The sequence below is a fragment of the Moschus berezovskii genome, chromosome 17 (genome assembly GCF_049115385.1).
Source record: "Moschus berezovskii isolate FMDL1 chromosome 17, NW_MosBer_1.0, whole genome shotgun sequence".
NCBI classification, from domain to species: domain Eukaryota; kingdom Metazoa; phylum Chordata; class Mammalia; order Artiodactyla; family Moschidae; genus Moschus; species Moschus berezovskii.
Genome location: NC_142476.1, coordinates 14,580,200 through 14,593,283, shown reverse-complemented (window position 1 = coordinate 14,593,283; position 13,084 = coordinate 14,580,200).

Genomic DNA, 13,084 nt, shown 5'->3' with positions numbered 1-13,084 from the left:
ATCTTCCCAATCCAGGAATCAAACCCAGGTCTCCTGTATTGCAGGCAGATGCTTTACCATCTGAGCCACGAGGAAAGCCCCCCCCACAAAAGAAAGGAAAATTCTTGTTCACTAAAAAACACTGTTAAGGAATAAAAATTTAGCTACATAGTAGGAGAAAAGGATTTGTAATACGTACATCTCACAAAATTTTATATCTCGAACATATAAAGATTTTCTATGAATAAACTAAGAAGGGAAGGACAACTCAAAAAAGAATGGGTAGTAGACTGACATGTACTTTACAAAAGAGGATTGTCAACAGATTTATGGAAAGTACTCAGTTTCTTTCATCATCAGGGAAATGCCAATTAAAAGCATGATGGGATAGATACTCTTATACTCCCGCTGGAAGAAGGAAAATGGAAAGAAAAGGTAAAACGGGGGAAGACGAGAACTGGGAGTAATCGGAGTACTCATGCACTTCTGAGGAGAGTGTAAATTCGCACAGTCACTTCGGAAATATTTTTGACAATAACTTAGGCTGAATTTTCTAGGTGGCTCAATGGTAAAGAATCCACCTGACAATTCAGGACTCTCAGGAGACTCGAGTTCGATCCCTGGGTTGGTAAGATCCTCTGGAGGCAGAAATGGCAACCCACTCCAGTACTCTTGCTGGGATAATCCCATGGACAGTGGAGCCTGACCGGCTCCCATTCATTGGGTTGCAAAGAGTGACAGAGCATGTGTGCTGGAATTAAGCCATTCATACCATGTGACCCAGCAATTCTACTTTTTGGCTAATTCTCTTAAGAAAAATGCAGGTATGTTCACCAGAAAATGTGCACCAGGATGTCACAGCAGCATTATTTGCAATAGCCGAAAACTAGGGAAAAAAAGCAAGATGTCTATCAACAGTGGAATGGCTAAACAAAATTGACGTATTTGTGAATGGGATTAGAATTCACAACCAGAATGAACAAGCTGCATATCATCAGTACAACATGAATGAATCTCAAAAATACAGTGATGTGTGGTAGAAGGCACACACAAAGTTAACTGCATACAATTCATGTAAGATTCAGAAACAGTCAAAAATAACCTGTGTGCCAGAGTCAAGGCAGTAATGACCTTGGATGGGGGTGGGCGGGGGAGAGTACAAGGGTGAGGAGGTGTTGCTAATGATCCATTTTTTGCCGTGGGCACTTCTTTGTGAAAAGCAATTACTTATTAACGTTGTGAAAATGTATCAAGTTAAATTGCTTGCGTTTTTCAAAAAATACCTTAGTGGACACCTGATGCCTTGTTTAGAGCTGACATCCATGATTCAGCTTTATCGTGTTATTATTGTGTAAAACGTGAAGCCCTGGTGTAGCACACACTCTTCCAGTTTCTCGAGAGAAATTAAAAATGTGAATGTGGCAGTAAATCCTTCTCATGTTTAAACGGTAACAGTTAATGCAGATTAAAACAACCACAAATGCAATATGAACACCCCCTCAAAAAATAATTGCCGCAAAGTGTTTAAGCTGGCTTTGAAATCCACCTCCCAGCTGTGGAAGAGAGACAACACCCTTCTGCTCAACACTGGTTTCAACAATGAAATAAAAGTTTTCAAGAAGTTCCTGGTGTGCAGCAACCGGTGGCCCTTGACCTGTTGCTATGGTTTTACGTATTTGTTTTTGGTTGCCCTGGGTCTTCGTTGAGGCTGCCGGGCTTTCTGCAGCTGCAGCAAGCTGGGGGGCGCAGGCTTCTCGCTGGCGGCGTCTCTGTTTCCGTCTCTAGGAGCACCGGCTGCAGCAGTTGCAGCTCCTGGGCGCTGGAGCGCAAGCTCAGTAATTGTGGTGCATGGGCTTGTTGCTCTGTGACAAGTGGCATCTTCTGGGACCAGGGCTCGAACACGTGTCTCCTGCATTGGCCGGCGGATTCTTTACCACTGAGCCACCAGGGAAGCCCTGTCGCTATTGTTTTCATTATTGTTGTTTGGAATCATAACCTGTCTCTTAAAATGTATCTTATTCTTTATTTTGATGGCTATTTCACCCGAATCTCTTTTACTATAATAGCATCTAAGCAATACAGGGTGGTTGTTCAATACAGATTTGTGGCTTAAATGTATTTGCTTAATTTGGTGGGTTAGTGATGAGCTCTGTGTGCGTGCTCAGCTGCTTCAGTCGTGTCCAACTCTCTGCAGCCCCATGGACTGTAGCACACCAGGCTCCTCTGTCCATGGGGTTTTCCCAGAAAGAATATTGGAGTGGGTTGCCTTGCCCTCCTCCAAGGATTTTCCTGACCCAGGACCCAGGGATCAAACCTATGTCTCCCACATCTCCTGCAGAGCAGGCAGGTTCTTTACCTGCTGAGTCATCAGGGAAGCCCAGTAGTGACCCACATCGATGTACTTAAAAGCCTTTGACATATTATTCAGTAGCATGTACCATATCATGGAATATTGTATTAGTGTTAGGACTCTGGAAAGCATGGAAAATGCTGAGGCTAATTATAGATGATTTAGACTAGCCAGAGAGGATTTCCAGGCAGCTGGAGTCTAATAATATGTTGTTAAGATAGATGTAAAATGTGTTTCCTAGGCAGATGACAAGGGGAAGTTCACAATACCCTTCTGCCATTTGCGGACTCTGTCTGGCCTCTTCCGCATCCTTTTCCAATAGTCCCAGCATCACCTGAGGGGCGGGAGAGGGTCGCCTCCCTTGTGCCCCTCTGAGCCGCCCTCGCCATCTTTAGCTTCCCCTCCTTTTCAGCTCTGGGGTCACCCCTCCTTCTCCAGTCCTGGCTGAAAGGTGCTCCTGGTCCCTGCTGCTGCAGATGAAATCCGCGGGCACGCACACCAAGTCGATGATGTGCCCTGTTGAGGATGGTACTGTCCGAGTCAGGGGCATCTTATCACAGCAGAAATAATCGCCACTGTATCCTCTGCAGGAGAAACGGCGATGCCCTGATGCTTTGTTACCAAAGCCACTTTCAGATTTCAGTTGTACATTTACTTGTAATCCTCTTACCATTTACAGGAATCCTAGGGAGTTACACCAGAGCTAGGTCTAAGCATCAACCTATGATGCTATTCAGACAAGGGGGAGGTGGCCAGGGGGAGATATGGGGAGAAAAAAACACAGGAGCCCCAGAGACAAAGAGGGATGGACAAGCCTCATTAGTTGCAGGGAGAAGTGGCTTCAAAAGGGAGTTGATCTCCCTGATGTGCTGATTTCAGCCAGGCTACACACTGCATCTGACACAAACAAGCACAGACAAGGGATCATTGAATGGAAACTCAGAACTCTGTTGCTTAGACACTGGTATGGGAGAGGCTGACAGCGTGAGGGAAACTAATGTATCCACCGGGACCACTGCAGCTCTAGAACCTGGCTGCGCTGACACGGTCCTTCTGCTTCCCCTTCCTCCCTTCAAGGGAGATCAGGGACGGTGTTTTCCAGATTTGAACATCAGTGCAATGGCAAGCCACTCCAGTACTCTTGCCTAGAAAATCCCATGGATGGAGCAGCCTGGTAGGCTGCAGTCCGTGGGGTCGCTAAGGGTCGGACATGACTGAGTGACTTCACTTTCACTTTTCACTTTCACACACAGGAGAAGGAAATGGCAACCCACTCCAGTGTTCTTGCTTGGAGAATCCCAGGGACGGGGGAGCCTGGTGGGTTTCCGTCTATGGGGTCACACAGAGTCAGACACGACTGAAGTGACTTAGCAGCAGCAGCATTAGGACCTTAAAGACACTCAGTCCAAACCATTGGTTTCCCAGTTACAAAATCGATAGATCAGTTAAGTAATTTGTAGAAATCACTTAACTAGTTAGTAGCAGAAATAAGACTAGATTATATTAATACATCTTTGATGTTTTTAGTTGAGGACTGCATCCACTACATCATTGTTAGGGAATTTTTCTGATCCTTACTTCAGAAAGGGTTTCCTCAGAAGGATGAATGAAGCAATCCAGAAAGAAAGACACTAGTAATTGTGCTGTGGTACAGTTTTCTACTTTTGCATGAGTTTGAGTGAACTCCGGGAGTTGGTGATGGACAGGGAGGCCTGGCGTGCTGTGATTCATGGGGTCGTGGAGAGTTGGACACGACTGAGCGACTGAATTGACTGACTGACTGACCCTGAGTACATCAGTGTGAACAGCAGTGACTATGTTTTAATCCACTAAAGAAGAGAGTAAGAAAGTTATTCTTGTTCTGCTTGTTGCTAATTTTTAAGAATTTACTTTTTATATTAATTGGAGGATAGTTACTTTACAATATTGTGAAGGCTTCTGCCATATATGTTGCTGCTGCTGCTGCTAAGTCGCTTCAGTCATGTCCGACTCTGTGCGACCCCATAGACAGCAGCCCACGAGGCTCCGCCGTCCCTGGGATTCTCCAGGCAAGAACACTGGAGTGGGTTGCCATTTCCTTCTCCAACGCGTGAAAGTGAAAAGTGAAAGTGAAGTCGCTCAGTGGTGTCTGACTAGTATCGACCCCATGGACTGCAGCCTACCAGGCTCCTCTGTCCATGGGATTTTCTAGGCAAGAGTACTGGAGTGGCTTGCCATTGCCTTCTCCGATATATGTTGCTAGTTTTTGAAATACTTAAATTAACCACTTCGTGAGTGGGGTCCACCTGCAGCCATGGTGAACATCCAATAAATATGGCTGAAGATGTTAAAAATTAAGAATAAGTTTCCTCATCGTAATAAACATGATGAGGAAAAGTATACACTATACTACAATGTATTTTGAGCTCAATTCATTTCATAATTATGTATACCGATATGAAAACAAACTGTGTGCAATCCATTTATAAGATATACCATGAGATAAGAAAGCTAAAAGGCAGGTCTGTGGAAATGGGAAATGTCCAGATCTGCCTTTATGAAAATGCTTTAAGTGAGTAAAAAGAGACTCATTGAAAATGTAACAGTCGGTTTGATTTACTTTTTTTATGGTTTGGCCTACCTACAGTACATGAATAATTCTTTCCTAAGGTACAGAGGAAAATACAGTGCTGAAGGGCGTTATTTATTTAGAATTTCTAATTCTTTGAAATACAAACCACAAATTCAAATGCTATCCTAAGTGGAAAAGAAAAAGAAATATGGGTTTAAGTACAAGGTGAAAATAGTTCCATGCTTTTGCATGTTTCCTGAGAAAGTCAATTTCATGCCTGGGTACTGTAGGCCTGGCGTGCTGTGTGATTCATGGGGTCACAAAGAGTCAGACATGACTGAGCGACTGAACTGAACTGAACTGAACTGACTGTGTGTACAGAATGCTTCTGGTTAATAAGAACAGATTAAATAGGACGGCATTAAAGACAAAATGACTACGTGCTTTCTTACACTTTTGTGTTTTAAGATGATATAACACTCATTGTAAAGAACTAAGCAAAATTAGCACATACAAAGAAGAGGATAACATCACCTGGCAATCCAGCACTCAGAGATAATCATCGTTTGCCTCTTGGCAAATAGTCATCTCTCTATGATATGTGTACACACACACACACACAGATCTTTACATCAGTGGAATCTTGCAAAATGTGATTTTCAGAACTTTTATGTTCATCAATAAAATGCGCCCCTTTTATAGGAAGATGGTTAAGTTCACCCATGAATGTGCACGTCTTTTAAACTTTTTATTTTATATAGATGATTAACAACGTTGTGATAGTTTCAGGGGCACAGCAGAGGGACTCAGCAACACGTGTAGCGCATCCATTCTCTCTCCGAGCTCCCCTCCCACCCAGGCTTCCGTGTAACGTTGACGAACACTGAGCAGAGCGCCCTGTGCCTGTGAATGTGTATTTGCAGCGCCTTTTAAACGAGCTTCAGTTGGATATGTTTTCAGTGCAGTAGCAAAGTGAACACTGCTGAATAATTCGCTACTGAACGAAGGTATTTCAGATGGTGAGAATCAGAGAGCTATGACCAGATGCTGCCAACCGGAAGGCGAATTTGCATGTTTGAAACATAGATTCTTTTTAAAGTCTGTATTATAAAAATTAAATAAAAATATTTGTACGGTGATCACCCGCATACTGCACCTAGACTCATCAATTGTTAACATTTGGCTGTATTTTCTTTGTCTGTTATTTATGAATCTCTCAATTTAATCTCTTTGATGTTTTATTCGGAAGCATTATAAACACAGCACGACAGTCTGCTATTAAAGACTTCAGCCAGGGTGTGTAAAAATTATTAACATCCTCCTGCACTCACATTTGTATCGTCAGGTACCACTGCCACATACTTAACAAAATGACCATACAATCCTGAATATCATTTAACATTGAGGACTGACTTTTTCTAAAAGTCAATTTTCAAAAGCGAGTAGCAAAAAAATTCCCTTTTAATTGCAAATGGACACACAACTGTTTAGAAAAAAATTCTCATTTAATGACAAATGGACAGACGACTGTGCACAGCTCGGCGCCGCCTCCTTTGCATTCGGTTTGCTGCGGACCTCTCATCTGGCACCTACCCTGTGTCAGTGTTTGTCAGCTCCAGCCGTTCCTGCTGCTGGGGAAGAAGACCAGCCTGTTTGTGGGATGCGCCTCTTTACCCAGAAACCCAAGATTCACGTACACCCTTTAAAGCACTACCCCAGACCATCGCTGTATTCAAACACAGTACAATATGGACCTGGTTCCTGTATTTCAAAAACACAAAAGGCAAAGTAAACGTCGAAGAAAAGCTGGCTTATGCATTTGGCTCTTACTCATCTGGAACTGTGGGCATCAGGAGAATAAACCCTACAGAATGAATTGGGTTCCTTCAGCAGTCTTTAATCAGGTGACTAGGATTAAAATATATACTCTCCTTCATCATATGCTTTAGACAATAAGTCACTTTGCCACTGGCATTGACCTGTTCAATCTCGCAGTCCCTTCTTTCTTGGCGATCGTCCCTTTTCATGGAGGGGACACTGGGCGCTGTGGTAACAGGTGAGCGGCCTCTCCTCCCTTGTACATTCCTAGGCATAGCAGACATTTCAGTCCCCTCGAGGAGCCCTCAAAGCACAGATTCTTATTTAAATGAGGAAGGATCCCTTCCAGAGGTGGGCTGTGTGTGGCAGCTGGGGCAGGGACGGGTGTGAGCCCCAGGGGTGGATCAGGGGGCTGCCTGTGGGGCCTGCCCAGCCCCGCTCCCCTCAGAGCCACTGGGGCGCACCCCGAGGTGGGCAGGGCCAGTGGCCCGCCGGCTCCTCCGGGTCCAGGCAGCCAGAGCGGCCGGGCAGAGGGCGGCCCTGTGGACAGGGAACCCGGGAGCACCTCACCTGCTCTTCATCGCAGGGGGAGTGCTCGCAGGGCCTGGAGGGGCTGCTCCAAGGAGCTCTGAGCTGTGGGTGGGCAAGGCCCCCTGCAGGGAGACCCGGGGTTGGGGGGGGCACCTTCCCATTGTTCACGCCCCTGGGCCTCCGCTTCTCTCTGCTTCTAACTCAGCAGCAGTCACGGCTCTGTGGCCCCAGTGTTCACAGCACATGCTTTGCAGCTGCACCGCGGGGGAGGGATGGGGGAGGGGAGGGAGGAAGGGGAGGGGGAGGGGAAGCGGGGAGCATTGCAGACTCAGCTCACTTCCGCCCACATCAGAGGCAGTGAGGAGGCTGTGGGGAGCTGCACTTGAGCCCTCCATTAGCTGTTTCACATCTTCTAGACCGAAATGCCACTTCCTACGCCATGTGCTGCGGGGGCCACGTGGACGCAGTGCAGAGAGACCCGCCCTGAAAGTGCTCAGGCGGTGGGGAGCCGTCCTTGCTGGTCCGGCCTTCCCAGGGATCTTCTGCAGCCAAGGAACTCAGACCCTTCATCCCTCCCGGGATATCATGGCCCTGGACCTGTTCCACGGGCTTGGAGGAAGAAACAGTAAAGGTTAAGACCAAGAAATAAGACAAAGAAAAGAGAGAGAGCATATATCAACCAAAGGTTTATTAGGAAAGCGATGACATAAAGAACATAAAAATCAAGCAATAAAGAACATAAAAATCAAGCAATAAAAAGGGACGTTACCAAACTGTACATTCTTGAGAGAAAATGGAAATGAGTTGGTAGCAGAGAGGAAGAAAAAAGGAAGCATGTATAAGACAAAACAGAAGCTGGGATTGAAGGCCAATGGGGAGATGATTTCAGTTACCCACATGTGCCTGATGGTCTGCTCATCTGGCTGGCTTAAGCCTGGGAGTAGCCTGGGAATTTTCCATGTCACCCCCTCCTGTTGACAGTCTCTGATGCATTGAGGAAGCATCCTGAGAAGCTTTGGCTGCTGGTTCCCACCCTCAGCCTGGCGGCCTTGCCTTGGTCCAGGCTCTCATCCTGGTGACATGAGGCTTGTACCCCAGCCTAGGTATTGACAGACCAGTTTACCAGAAGGAAATGTTAGAAGGCTCTGAGGATCTTTCACTGCCCACGGGGCTGAAATCCAAACCACTGGTGTCACATACAAGGCCTTTCCTTACCCGAGAAGGGCCCATCTCTCCAAACCCCTCCCCTGCACACAGCGGCTCTGTGACCTGGAAACCTCTGCAGGTCTTCAAACAAGGAGCTTTGCTGAGAACCGAGGGCAGGGCGGGTGTTCCTGCCACCACTCCCCCGCCCAGCTCCCTCTCTGCTCAGGGCACCTTCTACGATCAACTCAGGCATGGTTATCACTTCCTCCTTCAGGCCTCCGTCTGGTTTCCCTGTTATCATACTGTGTTTGAATTATTTTTTATTTCATCTGTTTTTGCTACTAGATGGTGAGCCGCTTGTGGCAGTGGACTTTGTGCCTACCTGTTTTTGTGTTCTTATGGCCTGTCACCGATGCCTGGAATGTCCTTGATGTAATTCTGAAACTATTGCTCAGAGTAAAGAGATGAATATTCCACCACCAGAAAGGCTTTTCCCATGTTGTGTCTCAGAGCACCTTCTGTTGCAACTGTCAAAAAAATTGGACTTTAATTTAGGCAAAGAGGTAATTTGGGGGCTAACACAAGATAGAACACTCAGGAATATTAGTTTTGGCTTTGCTGGGTCTTCGTTCCTGCACGAGCTTGTCTCTAGTTGTGGCGAATGGGGGCTCCTCTCTAGCTGCAGTGTGCAGACTTATTGCACTGGCTTCTCTTGTGGACCATGGCTCTAGGGTGTGTGGGCTCAACAGTTGCCATGTCTGGGCTCTAGAGTACAGGCTCAGTACTTGGGGCACTTGGGCTTAGTTGCTCTATGGCATGTGAAATCTTCCCGGCTCAGGGGTCGAACCCGTGTCTCCTGCATTGGCAGGCAGATTCTTTACCCCTGAGCCACCAGAGAAGCCCCTGCATAGCTTTCAATGTGATGTTTAAATGGAGACTGCTCGTTTTGATAATAGAGTTGTATCCACAGCACCAAGAAAATTACTTACTTTGATCAATGCAATCAAAATTGTTGACTCATAGGACCCAAAGAAAAGGGGTATCTGTGAAGGACAGGCTAGTGAGATGGTTTCCAAGTTTTCAAAAATATTCGAGGTCGCTTTTCAGTGCTGTCTTTGTTATGAGTCATCCCGGTTATATACCGCTGCTTAAGCAATGATTCCCAAAATTAGGGCTTAAAATGATTTATTATTATCCTATCTCATGCTCTAGGAACCAGGAACTTGGCAACAGCACAGCCAGATGACTCATCTTGCCCTGATAACTGGGGCCTCATCTGGGATAACACACATGTCAAGGCCTGGAGCAGTTGAGGGCTGGGTGCAGTCTTGCAGCCTGTTGTGTCATGAACTAAGAATGCCCAGGAGCTAAGCAAGGTTTTAAAATGTATTCACGTATTAAAAAGAATCTGAAGAAGAATAAAGCCCCATGAGGTCTGAAAGTTATATGAGATTCAAATTTGTAGCCATAAATAAAGCTTCATTCACACGTCAACACACACTTGTTTACATGTTGTCTGCTCTGTGCAACTGTATATCCTGAAAAATTTGCTGCCCTTTACGGCGAATGACCTCCACATGTGGCTAACGTGGGCTCAAGGCTTCAAGGGTGAGCCCTCAAGAGACAGGACGTGGAGGCTGCTATTTTCCCAAAGTATCTCCTCTTGTTCGAATCTTGCCAAGGATAGTGTGACCTCCTTCATCTCTCTCACTTGACCTACAGCCTTTTCCCAAAAGAGGAGATTTTTGGAAGGTAGAGGACATTTGTTGATTATTTTTCCCTAAGTCAATGAACATGTGTGCAGTTGCACTCCAGTTGTTAAACTGATCTCTTTGCCTCTATATCAAGCTTGAGGGGGAAAAAGCTCATTCCATCTTACTTCATCTTCAGTTTGGAAATGAGGATCCAATGGAGAAGTGGAGACCTTAGAATTCTAATTGCTCTCGGTGTGCGGACCCCCTTCTAATAAACTTGAGAGCTTTGTGTCCCTGGTCTTAGCATGGGGCACGTTTGTGAGTCACCCTGTTGTTTTCAACAAGGGTGACTGACTCCTCTTTAATGGCGAAGTCACTGACGGTTACATGAGTCCCCTCAGCTCCTACTGCATGCAAATCACCGCGAGATGGGGTTGGAGTTTTATTACCTGGTCACCCTTTCGTGTCTTCAGAGTGGAGGATGGAGTCTTAGTGTGGTTCTAGAAAGTGCGAAGGTGACTTCCTTGGGTGGTTTTCCCAAAACACAATACTTTTCCCCAAAGAAACAAAGGTCAAAGTCCTGCAACCAGTCTGTCCATCCGAGCCAACTGATTACATATGAAAGCGAAGTCCGTTGACAGAAACACAAGTGCCCCAGCAGGCCTGGTGGCAGATTCCTTCAGATTAGTGATTCTCAAACACTTAAACTGGGTTATTAAATTGTTAGTAAGAGATTAGAAAAGATGTGCCTGCAGATTTTTGAAACTCATGTTTACGCAGTTACAGCTTATTTTGGAAACTGGACTAAAATCTCATTTGGAAAAAGTTAGCATTTTCATTTTTGCCCCCTTGCCACTATTGTGTGTGTTAGTCACTCTTTGTGACCCCATGGACTGTAGCCCGCCAGGCTTCTCTGCCATGGGATTCTCCAGGCAAGGATACTGGAGTGGGCTGCCAGATCCAGGGGATCTTTCTGACCCAGGGATCGAACCCGAGTCTCCCACTTTGCAGGCAGATTCTTTACCATCTGAGCTACCAGGGAAACCCTTGCAACTATTAAGGTTCATTAAAAACTACATTAAACTTTTCCCAAATGGCATGGTGATGGATTTAAGCCTCTAAATTAGAGCTAACAGCAATTTGTTATTATCTTGTCACATTATCTATGGAAGCTAATATGTGACAGATGATATTATAGGTAGAAAATGATGGAGTATTGGCCTTAAGTAAAAAATAAAAGAGTGGTTAACTGAGACCAAGTAAGGGGGAAGCTCAAGAATAGAAAGAAGTTCTCTGACCCCGGGATCAGTGTCCAGATCCCAGGCTGTGTTCTCCAAAGAGCTGACGTTTCACGCACAAGACATGGTGCCAGATGCTCAGCATTCATTTCATTTAGCTCATATTCCAATTCAGTAAAGCAGTGTCTACCATTTTATACCGAGAAAGCTGTGCTAAGGAAAAGCACCATTACGTGTAGATAGCAAAGTAACTTTTACACAAAGGTCTCAAAACCTGGTGGCAGCTATTACATTTTTAGGAAAGAAAGCTTACTCCAAAGTGTAAGCTGTCAATATATTATGTTGTGTCTCTAACAAAATTATATATGTTAAGGTTTCCTCACAGGGAAAAATAAATGCGCATCTTCCACTTACTCATTTAATCCTCTTCTTGTTCATGTATACCACCATGCTCTCCTTCACTAACATGAACTAGGCACTTTCCAGAAGACAGGCGCTGGGCTTCCCTGGAGGGCCAGTGGCGAGATTCTGCACTTCCAGTGCTGGAGATGTGGGTTTGATCCCTGGTTGGGGATTTGGGTCCCTCATGCTGTGTGGTGAGGCCAGAAAAAAAGAATAGGTGCTGTTCCTGGCACCAGTGATTCAACGGCGGGCAAGGTGAGTAGACCACCACCCTTATGGAGTTTACATCCAAGTGGGGAAGATGGATGAAAGTCTAGGAAATAAGTGGACAAATCAAAACACCCCATTTATTGAAAGACGTTACAAAGGGAAAGACGGAGGGGCTGAAATAGAGGAGAGAATCAGAGTTGGGGTCTTCTTTAGGAAGGATGGTTTGGGAAAGCCTCTCTGATAGTCAAGCCATGATGTGAAAAGGAGGAGTGTCGCGGTCTCTGTACGAGTTGGAAAAGTTCCAGATGTGAGGCGATGAGAGAGGAGGGTTTGTCAGAGTGGGAGACGCTGTTAGAACAGCAGCAGGCTCAGGGGAGCGCGGAGCCCTTTAGCGGGCTAGTAGCCAATTCTAAAACCGCCTCAAGACACGGAAGAATTGATGCTTTTGAACTATGTTGGCGTTGGAGAAGACTCTTGAGAGTCCCCTGGACTGCAAGGAGATCAAACCAGTCAACCCCAAAGGAAATCAGTCCTGAGTATTCATTGGAAGGACTGATGCTGAAGCTCCAATACTTTGGCCACCTGATGCGAAGAACTGACTCATTGGAGAAGACCCTGATGCTGGGAAAGATTGAAGGCGGGAAGAGAAGGGGACGACAGAGGATGAGATGGTTGGATGGCATCACCGACTCAGTGGACTTGAGTCTGAGCAAACTCTGGGAGTTGGTGAAGGACAGGGAGGCCTGGCGTGCTGCAGTCCATGGGGCTGCAAAGATTCGGATAAGACTGAGCGACTGAACTGACTCACTGACCGAGAAGACACAGAAAATTCCTCTTGGAAGGGTGGCGTTAGGTGATTGATTGGGATGCCACAGGGTGGTAATAGGTGGATATTTTACCTAATATGGGGTCAGAGAACTGATCGGTTTAAATCCTGAGGCTCATGGAAACAGTCGCTATGGGGCTTGGTCAGTTCCAGAGATTTTTTTTTTTTGTCCTCTGACCTTGGTACAGGGTTCCAGGAGAAAGATTTGGTGATGGGAAATAGGAGGGAAGGAGTATAGTTCAAGTTAACTGCATACATCTTGGCCAACGTGAGGGGAGACCAAACACAGGAGAAGCGTGGAGCAAACAGTCCACGGTATCAAGTGCGAGACCCAGGCTG